This window comes from Vicugna pacos, unplaced genomic scaffold (assembly GCF_048564905.1).
Source record: "Vicugna pacos unplaced genomic scaffold, VicPac4 scaffold_21, whole genome shotgun sequence".
Lineage (NCBI taxonomy): Eukaryota > Metazoa > Chordata > Mammalia > Artiodactyla > Camelidae > Vicugna > Vicugna pacos.
The window spans coordinates 17,703,104-17,715,772 of record NW_027328742.1 but is presented as its reverse complement, the minus strand read 5'-3'; positions in this window follow the sequence as shown (position 1 = coordinate 17,715,772).

Sequence of the window (12,669 nt, the reverse complement as noted above, 5' to 3'; positions counted from 1 at the left end):
TTTCCTTTTAAATAGACTTTATTTTTTTGAGCAGTTAAAGTTTCAGCAAAATTAAGCAAGAAGTGCAGAGATTTCCCATAGACCTCCTGCCCCCACACACTCATTGCCTCCCCACAGTAACATCCCCCACCCAAGAGAGACATTTGTTACAATCGATGAACCTACACTGACAAATTATTATCACTTAAAGTCTACAGTTTACACGAGGGCTCACTCTTAGTGTTGTACATTCTGTGGGTTTTGACAAATGTGTAATGACATGAATCTACCATTACAGTATCAGAAAGAGTAGTTTCACTGCCCTAAAAAATCCTCTGTGCTCCACCTGTTCATCCCTTCCTCCCACTAACCCTTGGCAACCACTGATCTTTTTACTGTCTCCATAGTTTTGCCTTTTCTAGAATGTCTTGTAGTATGTAGCCTTTTCAGACAGGCTTCATTCACTCAGTAATTTGCATGTAAGGACCCTCCAACTCATTTCATGGCTTAATAGCTGATTTCATTTTAGCAGTATAGAGAATACTGAATATAGAATTTAGAATATAGAATGTAGAACACAGAATATAGAATAAAGAATACAGAATTCAGAATATAGAACGTAGAATACAGAATGAAGAACACAATATATAGAATATATAAAAAGAATATAGAACCCAGAATTTAGAAATGGAATGCAGTACACAGAATTTAGAATATAGAATACAGAATACTGAATATAGAATTTAGTATATAGAATGTAGAACATAGAATATAGAATATAGAATATGGAATGCAAAATAAAGTATGTAGAATATAGAAAGAAGAACACACAATATAGAATATAGAATATAGAATATAGAACCCAGAATTTAAAACATGGAATTCAGAACACAGAATTTAGAATATAGAGTACAGAATACTGAATATAGAATTTAGAATATAGAATGTAGAACACAGAATATAGAATAAAGAATACGGAATGCAGAATATAGAATACAGAATATAGAATGTAGAATACAGAGTATAGAATATGGAAAACAGAATACAGAACCCAGAATTAGAACATGGAATGCAGAACACATAATTTAGAATATAGAATACAGTATACTTAATATAGAAATTAGAACATAGAATGCAGAACACAGAATTTATATTATAGTATACAGAATACTGAAAATAGTATATAGAACATGGAATGCAGAACACAGAATTTAGAATATAGAGTACAGAATACTGAATATAGAATTTAGAATATAGAATGTAGAACACAGAATTTAGAATATAGAATACAGAATACTGAATATAGAATTTAGAATATAGAATGTAGAACACAGAATATAAAATTGAGAATATAGAACCCAGAATTTAGAATATGGAATGTAGAACAAAGAATTTAGTATATAGAATACAGAATGCTGAATATAGTATTTAGAATATAGAATGTAGAACACAGAATATAGAATTTAGAATAGAGAATATAGAACCCAGAATTTAGAACATGGAATGCAGAACACAGAATTTAGAATAAAGAATATGGAATATTGAATATAGAATTTTGAATATATAATGTAGAACACAGAATATAGAATAAAGAATATGGAATGCCGAATATAGAATACAGAAGATAGAATGTAGAAAACAGAATATAGAATATGGAAAACAGAATAGAGAACCCAGAATTTAGAACATGGAATACAGAACACAGAATTTAGATTATAGAATACAGAATACTGAGTATAGAATTTAGAATATAGAATGCAGAACAGAGAACTTAGAATATAGTATACAGAGTACTGAATATAGAATTTAGAACATGGAATGCAGAACACAGAATATAGAATGTAGAATATTGAATACTGAATATAGAATTTAGAATATAGAATATAGAACACAGAATGTAGAATATAGAATAGAGAACATAGAACCCAGAATTTAGAACATGGAATACAGAACACAGAATTTAGTATATAGAATACAGGATGCTGAATATAGAATTTAGAATATAGAATGTAGAACACAGTACATAGAATATAGAATACGGAATGCAGAATATAGAATGTAGATTATAGAATGAAAAACACAAAAATATAGAATATAAAAGAGAATATAGAACACAGAATTTAGAAATGAAATGTAGAACACAGAATTTAGAATATAGAATACAGAATACTGAATATAGAATTCAGAATATAGAATGTAGAACACAGAATATAGAATATAGAATAAGGAATGCAAAATAAACTATGTAGAATATAGAATGAAGAACACACAATAGAGAATAGAGAATAGAGAATAGAGAACCCAGAATTTAGAACATGGAATGCAGAACACAGAATTTAGAATATAGAGTACAGAATACTGAATATAGAATATAGAACATAGAATGCAGAACACAGAATTTAGAATATAGAATTCAGAATACTGGAAATAGAATATAGAACATGGAATGCAGAACACAGAATTTAGAATATAGAATACAGAATACTGAATATAGAATTTAGAATATAGAATGTATAACACAGAATATAGAATACGGAATGCAAAATATTGTATGTAGAATATAGAATGAAGAACACACAATATAGTATATAGAATAGAGAATATAGAACCCAGAATTTAGAACATGGCATGCAGAACACAGAATTTAGAATATAGAATACAGAATACTGAATAGAGTATTTAGAATATAGAATGTAGAACACAGAATATAGAATATAGAATACTGACTGCAGAATATACAATGTAGAATAAAAATGAAGAACACAAAATATAGAATAAATAAAAGAGAACATAGAACACAGAATTTAGAAATGAAATGCAGAACACAGAATTTAGAATATAGAATACAGAATACTGAATATAGAATTTAGAATATAGAATGTAGAACACAGAATATAGAATATAGAATACGGAATGCAGAATATAGAATACAGAATAGAGAATGTAGAAAACAGAATATGGAATATGGAAAACAGAATACAGAACCCAGAATTTAGTATATGGAATTCAGATCACTGAATTTAGAATATAGAATACAGTATACTGAATATAGAATTTAGAACATAAAATGTAGAACACAGAATTCAGAATATAGAATACAGAATACTGAATATAGAATTTAGAATATAGAATGTAGAACACAGAATTCAGAATATAGTATAAAAAATATAGAATCCAGAATTTAGAACATGGAATGCAAAACACAGAATTTAGAATATAGAATACAGAATACTGAATATAGAATTTAGATTATAGAATGTAGAACACAGAATATAGAATATAGAATAAGGAATGCAAAATAAAATATGTAGAATATAGAATGAAGAACACACAATATAAAATATAGAATAGAGAATATAGAACCCAGAATTTAGAACATGGAATTCAGAACACAGAATTTAGAATATAGAGTACAGAATACTGAATATAGAATTTAGAATATAGAAGGTAGAACACAGAATTTAGAATATAGAATACAGAATACTGAATATAGAATTTAGAATATAGAATGTAGAACACAGAATATAAAATAGAGAATATTGAATCCAGAATTTAGAACATGGAATTTAGAACAAAGAATTTAGAATATAGAATACAGAATGCTGAATATAGTATTTTGAATATAGAATGTAGAACACAGAATACAGAATTTAGAATAGAGAATATAGAACCCAGAATTTAGAACATGGAATGCAGAACATAGAATTTAGAATAAAGAATATGGAATATTTAATATAGAATTTTGAATATATAATGTAGAACACAGAATATAGAATAAAGAATATGGAATGCGGAATATAGAATACAGAATATAGAATGTAGAAAACAGAATATAGAATATGGAAAACAGAATAGAGAACCCAGAATTTAGAACATGGAATGCAGAACACAGAATTTAGTTTATAGAATACAGAATACTGAATATAGAATTTAGAATATAGAATGCAGAACAGAGAACTTAGAATATAGAATACAGAGTACTGAATATAGAATTTAGAACATGAAATGCAGAACACAGAATATAGAATGTAGAATATTGAATACTGAATATAGAATTTAGAATATAGAATGTAGAACACAGAATATAGAATATAGAATACGGAATGCAGAATATAGAATGTAGATTATAGAATGAAAAACACAAAAATATAGAATATAAAAGAGAATATAGAGCACAGAATTTAGACATGGAATGCATAACACAGAATTTAGAATATAGAATACCGAATACTGAATATAGAATTTAGAATATAGAATGTAGAACAGAGAATATAGAATATAGAATATGGAATGCAAAATAAAGTATGTAGAATATAGAATGAAGAACACACAATACAGAATATAGAATAGAGAATATAGAACCCAGAATTTAGAACATGGAAGGCAGAACACAGAATTTAGAATATAGAATACAGAATACTGAATATAGAATTTAGAATATAGAATGTAGAACACAGAATATAGAATAGAGAATATAGAATCCAGAATTTAGAACATGGAATGCAGAACACAGAATTTAGAATATAGAATATAGAATACTGAATAAGGAATTTAGAATATAGAATGTAAAACACAGTATTTAGAATATAGAATACGGAATGCAGAATATAGAATGTAGAATATAGAATGAAGAACACAGAATATAGAAATAGAATAGAGAATATAGAACCCAAAATTTAGAACATGGAATGCAGAATACAGAATTTAGAATATAGAATACAGAATACTGAATATAGAATTTAGAATATAGAATGTAGAACACAGAATATAGAATATAGAGTACAGAATTCAGAATATAGAACGTAGAATATAGAATGAAGAACACAATATATAGAATATATAAAAGAGAATATAGAACCCAGAATTTAGAAATGGAATGCAGTACACAGAATTTAGAATATAGAATACAGAATACTGAATATAAAATTTAGTATATAGAATGTAGAACAGAGAATATAGAATATAGAATACGGAATGCAAAATAAAGTATGTAGAATATACAATGAAGAACACACAATACAGAATATAGAATAGAGAATATAGAACCCAGAATTTAGAACATGGAAGGCAGAACACAGAATTTAGAATATAGAATACAGAATACTGAATATAGAATTTAGAATATAGAATGTAGAACACAGAATATAGAATATAGAATACGGAATGCAGAATATAGTATACAGAATATAGAATGTAGAACACAGAATATGGAATATGGACAAAAGAATACAGAACCCAGAATTTAGAACATGGAATTCAGAACACAGAATTTAGGAAATAGTATACAGAATACTGAATATATAATTTAGAACATAGAATGCAGAACACAGGATTTAGAATATAGAATACAGAATACTGAAAATAGAAGATAGAAAATGGAATGCAGAACACAGAATTTAGAATATAGAATACAGAATACTGAATATAGAATTTAGAATATAGAATATAGAATACGGAATGCAAAATATAGTATGTAGAGTATAGAATGAAGAACACACAATATAGAATATAGAATAGAGAATATAGAACCCAGAATTTAGAACATGGGATGCAGAACACAGAATTTAGAATATAGAGTACAGAATACTGAATATAGAATTTCGAATATAGAATGTAGAACATAGAATATATAATATAGAATATGGAATGCAGAATATAGAACACAGAATATAGAATATGGAAACCAGAATACAGAACCCAGAATTTAGAACATGGAATGCAGAAAACAGAATTTAGAATATAGAATGCAGAATACTGAAAATAGAATATAGAACATGGAATGCAGAACACAGAATTTAGAATATAGTATAGAGAATACTGAATATAGAATTTAGAATATAGAATGTAGAACACAGAATATAGAATAGAGAACATAGAACCCAGAATTTAGAACATGGAATACAGAACACAGAATTTAGTAGTTTCTGGTGTACAGCATAATGTTTGTCATACATGTACATATATATTCCTTTTCATATCCTTTTTCATTATTGGTTACTACAAAATATTAAATATAGTTGCCTGTTGTATACAGCAGAAACTTATTTTTTATCTATTTTATATATAGTGGTATCTGCAAATCTCAGAACCTCAGACTGCCATTTTACTCCTTTCCACCCATTTCTCCCCTAGTAACCATGAGTTTGTTTTCTATATCTGTGAGTCTGTTTCCATTTTATTTGTGTCTTTTTTTAAGATTCCACATATAATTGATATCATATGGTATCTTTCTTCTCTTTCTGGCTTACTGCACTTTGTATGATAATCTCCAGGTCCATGCTTGTTGCTGCAAATGGCATTATTTTATTCTTTTTTATGAGTGAGTAGTATTCTATTGTACAAATATACCACAACTTCTTTATCCAGTCAACTGTTGATGGACATTTAGGTTGTTTCCATGTCTTGGCTACTGTAAACAGTGCTGCTATGAACACTGGGGTGCATGTATCTTTTTGAATTAGAATTCTTTCTGGATATATGCCCAGGAGTGGGATTGCTGGATCATATAAGTCTATTTTTAGTTTCTTGAGGAGGCACTATTGTTTTTGACTGTTCCTGCCTTCTCTCCCTTCCCTGATTAGCAGCTGTTTGAACCTGTCCTTTGGAACTCAGGGGAAGGTCGACGAGGCTGAATGAAGCCTATTTCCTATAACAAAGAAACAGGGGACAGATTTGTACCAGGGAGGACCCCACAGGGTCCTGCTCTGTTTCACCCTCAGCACTCCTCCTGCCTCTTTCCTGACTGATTTTGTTCCATAGCACTGATCACCATCTAACACGCTGTATGTTTTCCTTTCACATTTTGTTTATAGTTCCCTAATGAGAACGTCAGTCCCACGAGGCAGGGACTTGCGTCTCGTTTGTTTACTACTGTATCCCCAATACCTGGAACAGCATCTGGCACCTAGGAGAGGCTCATTCTTTGTTGAATGAGTTGGGTGCCTGGATGACAGTCTCCACAACACCCTCAGATCTCGATTATCTCTGTCAAGAGCAGAGGATAATAATGCCCAATGACGGAGGATCCATCCCACCAACTCCCAGTGTACTCTACCGTTCAGTATTTCATTTTTGATACAGGAACACAGAAATTAGCTCAGCTGAACCTTGAAATAGTCGCCTTCTATAATAATTCTCTGGTGTGGTGTGTTTATGAGGGGTAGAGAAAAGGAAACGGAAGCCCAGAAATATTGGCACCAAGAAACCCCTTCTAGGATTCAGAGTTTGCTGCAGAAAAATTCACATGCATACAAGATCCTCTTCTTCACACTCCAAAATAATAGATACATCTGTGTCTCTCCCTCTCTGTTTCTCTCTCTCCCTTCCTGAGAGATCATGTGTGACAGGCCCCTGATTGGCACGCAGTCGATATAAGCTGTTCTTTCTTATCTGCTATCATCATCTCCCCTTACAGATGCCCTGGGCACCCCACACTCTTTCTGAAACCTACCATGCTTTCTCCTGCCAGACGCCCCTGCCCGTGCTGTCCCTACACCAGAAGTTATCTTTCCCCCACCCTGTCTCTATCCACTGCCCCCTCACTTCTCGTCTCCCTAGTAATTCCTCACTCATCCTTCAAGTCGCAACTGAAATTGCCTCCAAGGGTTCTGCACTTCCCCTGGGCAGAGTTCATCTCTCTCCTCCAACAATAGCACCCAATACAAGCACTGAAATTAGGTGGCATTATCATTGCTAATTTGTTCCCACGTCCTTCTCCCCAAGAGACCGTGGGAGGCTGGAGGGCACAGACATCCCTTATTTGGCACTGTCTCCCCAGCCACTGACACGTGGATGACACACCCCAGGACTAGGGGGGAGAGATGGAGGGGCTCCAGGCAGCCCAGCCACTGTCCACACCAAGGCAGGTTTCTCCTTCCTCACCCCTTGCCTGGGAGGCTGGGGAAAGCCTGCTTCAAAGGTGGCCGACACACATGAACAAATGAGCTTCCTCAGGGACTCCCACATCTGAGGGCAGAGTCCACACACACTGCCTCTAAATCATTAGCTGCTTTCAGTGCTCTCCAAGGCAAGGGCTGATTTTTCAGACAGGGAATTCGAAGGTGGCCCAGCAAACACAAGTCTGTGGCATAAAGTCACCCCTGTTGAGAAGCATGGGTTTCTGTGTGCCTCTTCCCACTGCTGTGTTCGCTGCCCACAGTCGTCCAGAAAGTGCCAAAAAGCAGGTCAGCCGAGACCCACCAAGCCTCAGAACCAGGTAAGGGAGCAGAGCCCGGGGATCATCTAGCCTGAGCAACAGGCAGGGGTTTTTGTCTTTTTCCCAGCATCCCCAGTGCTACATTAGTCCCCAGCACAGACCTGCACCCATTAAACCTGCTGAATGAATGTGTGACAGGAGGATCCGACAACATCACTGGGAAAGGAACAAGATGAAGGAAACCGTGTAGCCCTATGGTTAGAAGGAATTCTTATTTTTTCTTTTTTAATAAATTCTTTTCTTAACCTTTCTATTTTTATTTTTTGGTGGGAGGAGGTAATTAAGTTTATTTATTTATTAACTTATTTAATGGAGGTGCTGGGGATTGAACCAGGACCTCATGCATGCTAAGCATGTGCTCTACCACTTGAGCTATCCCCTCCCCCAACCCAGAAGGAATTTTTTAATAAGCCACCAAAAGTGGGGCTGATGGGTGAGTCTCCCAAGCGGCACACTCATACAACAACAGACAGTGACCAAATGACTGGCCCAGAGTGGGGGCCCCGTTAACTGAAGGCCTTTGGGTTGACCAAGTGGAAGATGTTCATTCCCACCTGGGCACAGACGTAGAACCACTCAGCTTTCCTCATCCACCCTTTGTCCATGGAGGGCTCAGCCTGTCTCAAGAAATATTGAATATTTAAAGGACATTTGTTACAAAGAGCAAAAAAATCATTACAAAGCCGGGGTGGCCACATGTATCTCAGTTTAACTTTGGCCACAGTAAGATCCAGGACCATTTTTAAGAGCCAAAAAGTGCACAAGACTTTTTGAAGTGTGCTAGCCACCCTTCCTTCAGGTTGTGTCTGCAGAAATATCTCTGCAGGTGGGCTACAACCATCATTTTAAAAGCTTAGCCGTATGGGAAGGAAGCTAACATTCGTCTAGAGCTGGTCATACAGCAGGATACATGGACTAGACACTTTTGGTGTCTCACTTGATCCTCGGGAGGTGCTGGGCCCCTTCTGCTGATGGGAACCGAGGCCCCAAGGTGATGAGGAACTTGCCTGAGCTCACCAGCCGATCTGTCACAGGCTGGCTGAGTCCATGCCGATGCCACATGCAGCTCGCAAGTGAGATTCAGAAAACACTCGTGATTTTAAGAGAACCAAACCTTTCCGATGAAAACATTTTTCCAGCTTTTTTCAGGGACTGACACATTTGTTTGGGTGTACTAAGTTTGGCCGGGCACAGAACCAAAGGGACCTCTGACCAGGAGTGTGGTGATGTCTGACAGATGATGGACTGTGTAGGAGAACGAGAATGTGCTGTTGTGTGGAACGGGCCCCTGAGGAGAAGAGTTTAACTCCCTTTGCAAAGCGGCTAGGGTGCACTGTTTCCTGGGACAATCACCCCACCCACAGACACATCACGGGGCTGCAGGAGGAAGGTTTATAGTGTGTGAGATTGCGTTGGTGCTGTCTGTTTCAACCAGCAAAAGCAGCAGAAAGACATGCATGCAATAATCCTAACCTCGTTCAACTAAAAAGATTCCTCGGGCCCTCTTGGGAAACTTTATTTTGCTTCCCAAGGAGGGAGGTGAACAAGTTTCTTCAAGGTCAGTTTCATTTGGAGATTTTCCTCTACCGCTCTCCATTTAATTGGCCCACGAGAAGAGTAGACATAACCTGAAGATGCCAAGTAAAAAGTGGAAGTTTGGATGAGCTTTATTTTTAAAAGGTCTTCCTTTGGGTAAACCCATTAGTAAGCCTTTGTCCCAGGGAATCCCCTCCTGAGAATGAAAACATGGAGACTCTAGGCTTCCTGGGTTCAGTCTGACCCTGATACTCACCTTGGACGAGGAAGTTCACTCATCTGTGCTTGCTTCCTCATCAGTGAAATGGAGATAATAGAATTATCTACCCATAAGTTTTTCTGTAAAGATGAAGTGAGATAATGCAGGTAATTAGCACAGTACCAGTCCCCCAAACACAGGAAGCCCTCCATTGTTTCTCATTTTTACCTTCAAGAGCCAAACAGAAACATGGACAGTTTTACTCAAAGCTGCTCAATGCAGCACTGATGACAATAATGAAAAATCTGAATCCAAAAACCACAAATTAGGTGAATGACTAAGCAAAATACAGGCTGCATGTCTGGTCTGGAAAGATGATGGAACGAATAAAAATTCTGGCTCTGAAAACTATATGATAAATTTTAAATGTTTATAAGCGGGAAAAAACTGTTTCTAATTGCATCTGTGACATATGTACAACTGTGTTAAAACCAACACCAAATCCCATAAACAGAGGGAAAAAGAGAATGACATGAAAATTCATCAGGATGAGTAAACTGTGTAATCGTTGGTTTCCTGTTCTCTGTTTTCCAAAGTGCTTTATATAGTTGCATGATTTTGAGTAAAAATATACAAAATAGTATTTAGAATTACGTTCAAGTTGTTCCTTTTTGAGTGTAGTCTGCACTGAGGCACAAGGGTTGCAGAACTGTTACCTCCAGTTATTTTATTGTGTTCAGAAAAGACGACCAGAGGGAGGCAGGCTAGGCAAATTAGTTTTCCTTTTGTGGGGGGAAGGGGGGCTTTTTTTGTTTGTTTTGGGGGTGGGTAATTAGGTTTATTTATTTTTAAAGACGGTACTGGGGATTGAGGCAGGACCTTATGCATGCTAGGTGCTCCCCACTCCAGACTTTTAAGTCATAAATACTCGGTTCTTTGAACCCTTCAGTAAACAAGCTTGGATTCTTCCTTATTTAGGACACACTGTTTAATGTTTCCATGTCAACTTCTCAGCAGCTTTGCTGTGGTTGCTACAGACGTTCTAGCTGACCCTGGGTCAGGGAAGCCAGTGAGGCCAAGGAACTGGAAGTCAGGCTCCCGCCAGTCAGTGAGAACTGCCTGGCTTTCATGGACCAGATGAGCTGGGTGAAAACCAAGTCTGTCCTAAAACCACTTTATTTTCAATCTCTTTCCCACTACACCATCCTCCAAACTGCCCATCTGGCTCTCCTTTCATTCACAAGCCCTCTTTCCACTCCTTCTTTGAGCCCAGCGCTGTGTTGGGGACCAACATGGATGCTCCTCAGCTCAGCTTCTGCCTGGAGAGAAGTCAGTCCCGGGCCAGAGAGAGGGCAGACAAGCAGATGTGTCCCAGGGTGACACGCCAGGGCCACGGAGTGTCAGGGCTGCAGAGTCAGGGGAAGGCACCGCTCACTGCACAGCAGAGGTGGTCCTGGTGAAGGACTGGACCCAGCCAACGTTTCCAGGGCAGGGGAAGGGCATTCCAGGCCAAGGAGCAGCAGGGACAGACGTGCAGTTTCACAGGCACTGTGAGGGCAAGGTGTGCTGAGGCTGGTCTGTGGGGTTCAGCTGGGAAGAGGAAGATCAGGAAGAACTCGTGTGTGAAGAGGCCATGCGGAGGTGGTCGGCTTCACAGTCAATGGCAGTTCTGAAGCCAGGGAGAGGCAAGCTTGGATTCTTTTAGGAAAACCCTGGTAGCAGGGTGGAGGGTGGACGTGTCTGGAGGTGTAACCTGTGGCAGGGGGATAAATGAGAAGGTAGCAGCAGGAATATGAGGATTGCTAAGCAGGGCTTTCTAGGGCCCCGAAGTAGGGAGGGGGCGAGGACTCAGATCAGGGAGCTGGCAGCTGGAACGTAAGTGGCAGCTCTGGCTGACCGGCTGGAACTGAGGGGTGGGAGAAATCAAGGATGGACAGGCGGCTATGGCTGCAGCCATGGTATTAACCAGGACAGGACATGTCAGAGAAGTGGGTTTGGTGGGGAATAAGGAGAGAGAATGAATTCAGTTTGGGGCAGGGTGAGTAAAATGTGCCTGTGCGGGGGTCATCTGGGCAGTTGATCAGAGAGGTCTGGCCTTCAGAAAACAGATTTAGGCTGGAGATATTGATCAAGGAAGGCAAAAGTGGGCAGACTGTCCAGAAAGACATGAGGTTACCCCGGTGGAATGGAGGACAGAATTCTTGGGAATAATTACACTTCAGGATCCTCAATCTTCAAAATTCGATTTGACGGAGGCTTGCCTAACGGTTCACGGAGGCTCTAAACTGTGTGAATATTTTTCTTTTCCGTGTGCGTGCCTGGCCAATTTTCAGGTCAAGTTTTTCGAGTCATTTGTTTCTGCTGACCCTACCAATGCTGTGGTGTAAAGAGGCTTTGGAACTGGATGTAGACCTGGGCTCCTGGCCCAGTTCCTGGACCAAGGATGAAGCAGTGGAAGCTCTCTGTTACCTGCCCTGCAAAGAGGCAGAGGGAACTCTAACACTACAAACTTGTTAGGCTTGCAACATGATGTGTGTCTGCTTGGTAACAGAAAAGCCTGTGACCTCAGCCCTATAGTGTAATATGTTACATAAACTAAACCAAAGGTTTCTCTGGGTAAAGATAGATCATCTATAAAACTGATAAGCTTTAGGCCCAGACCAGCATGTTTTAAACTGAAAATGTGGGTTGATTTTAATGTTTACGCTGGCTCTGGCAATTCCATTATCATAAAAAAGTG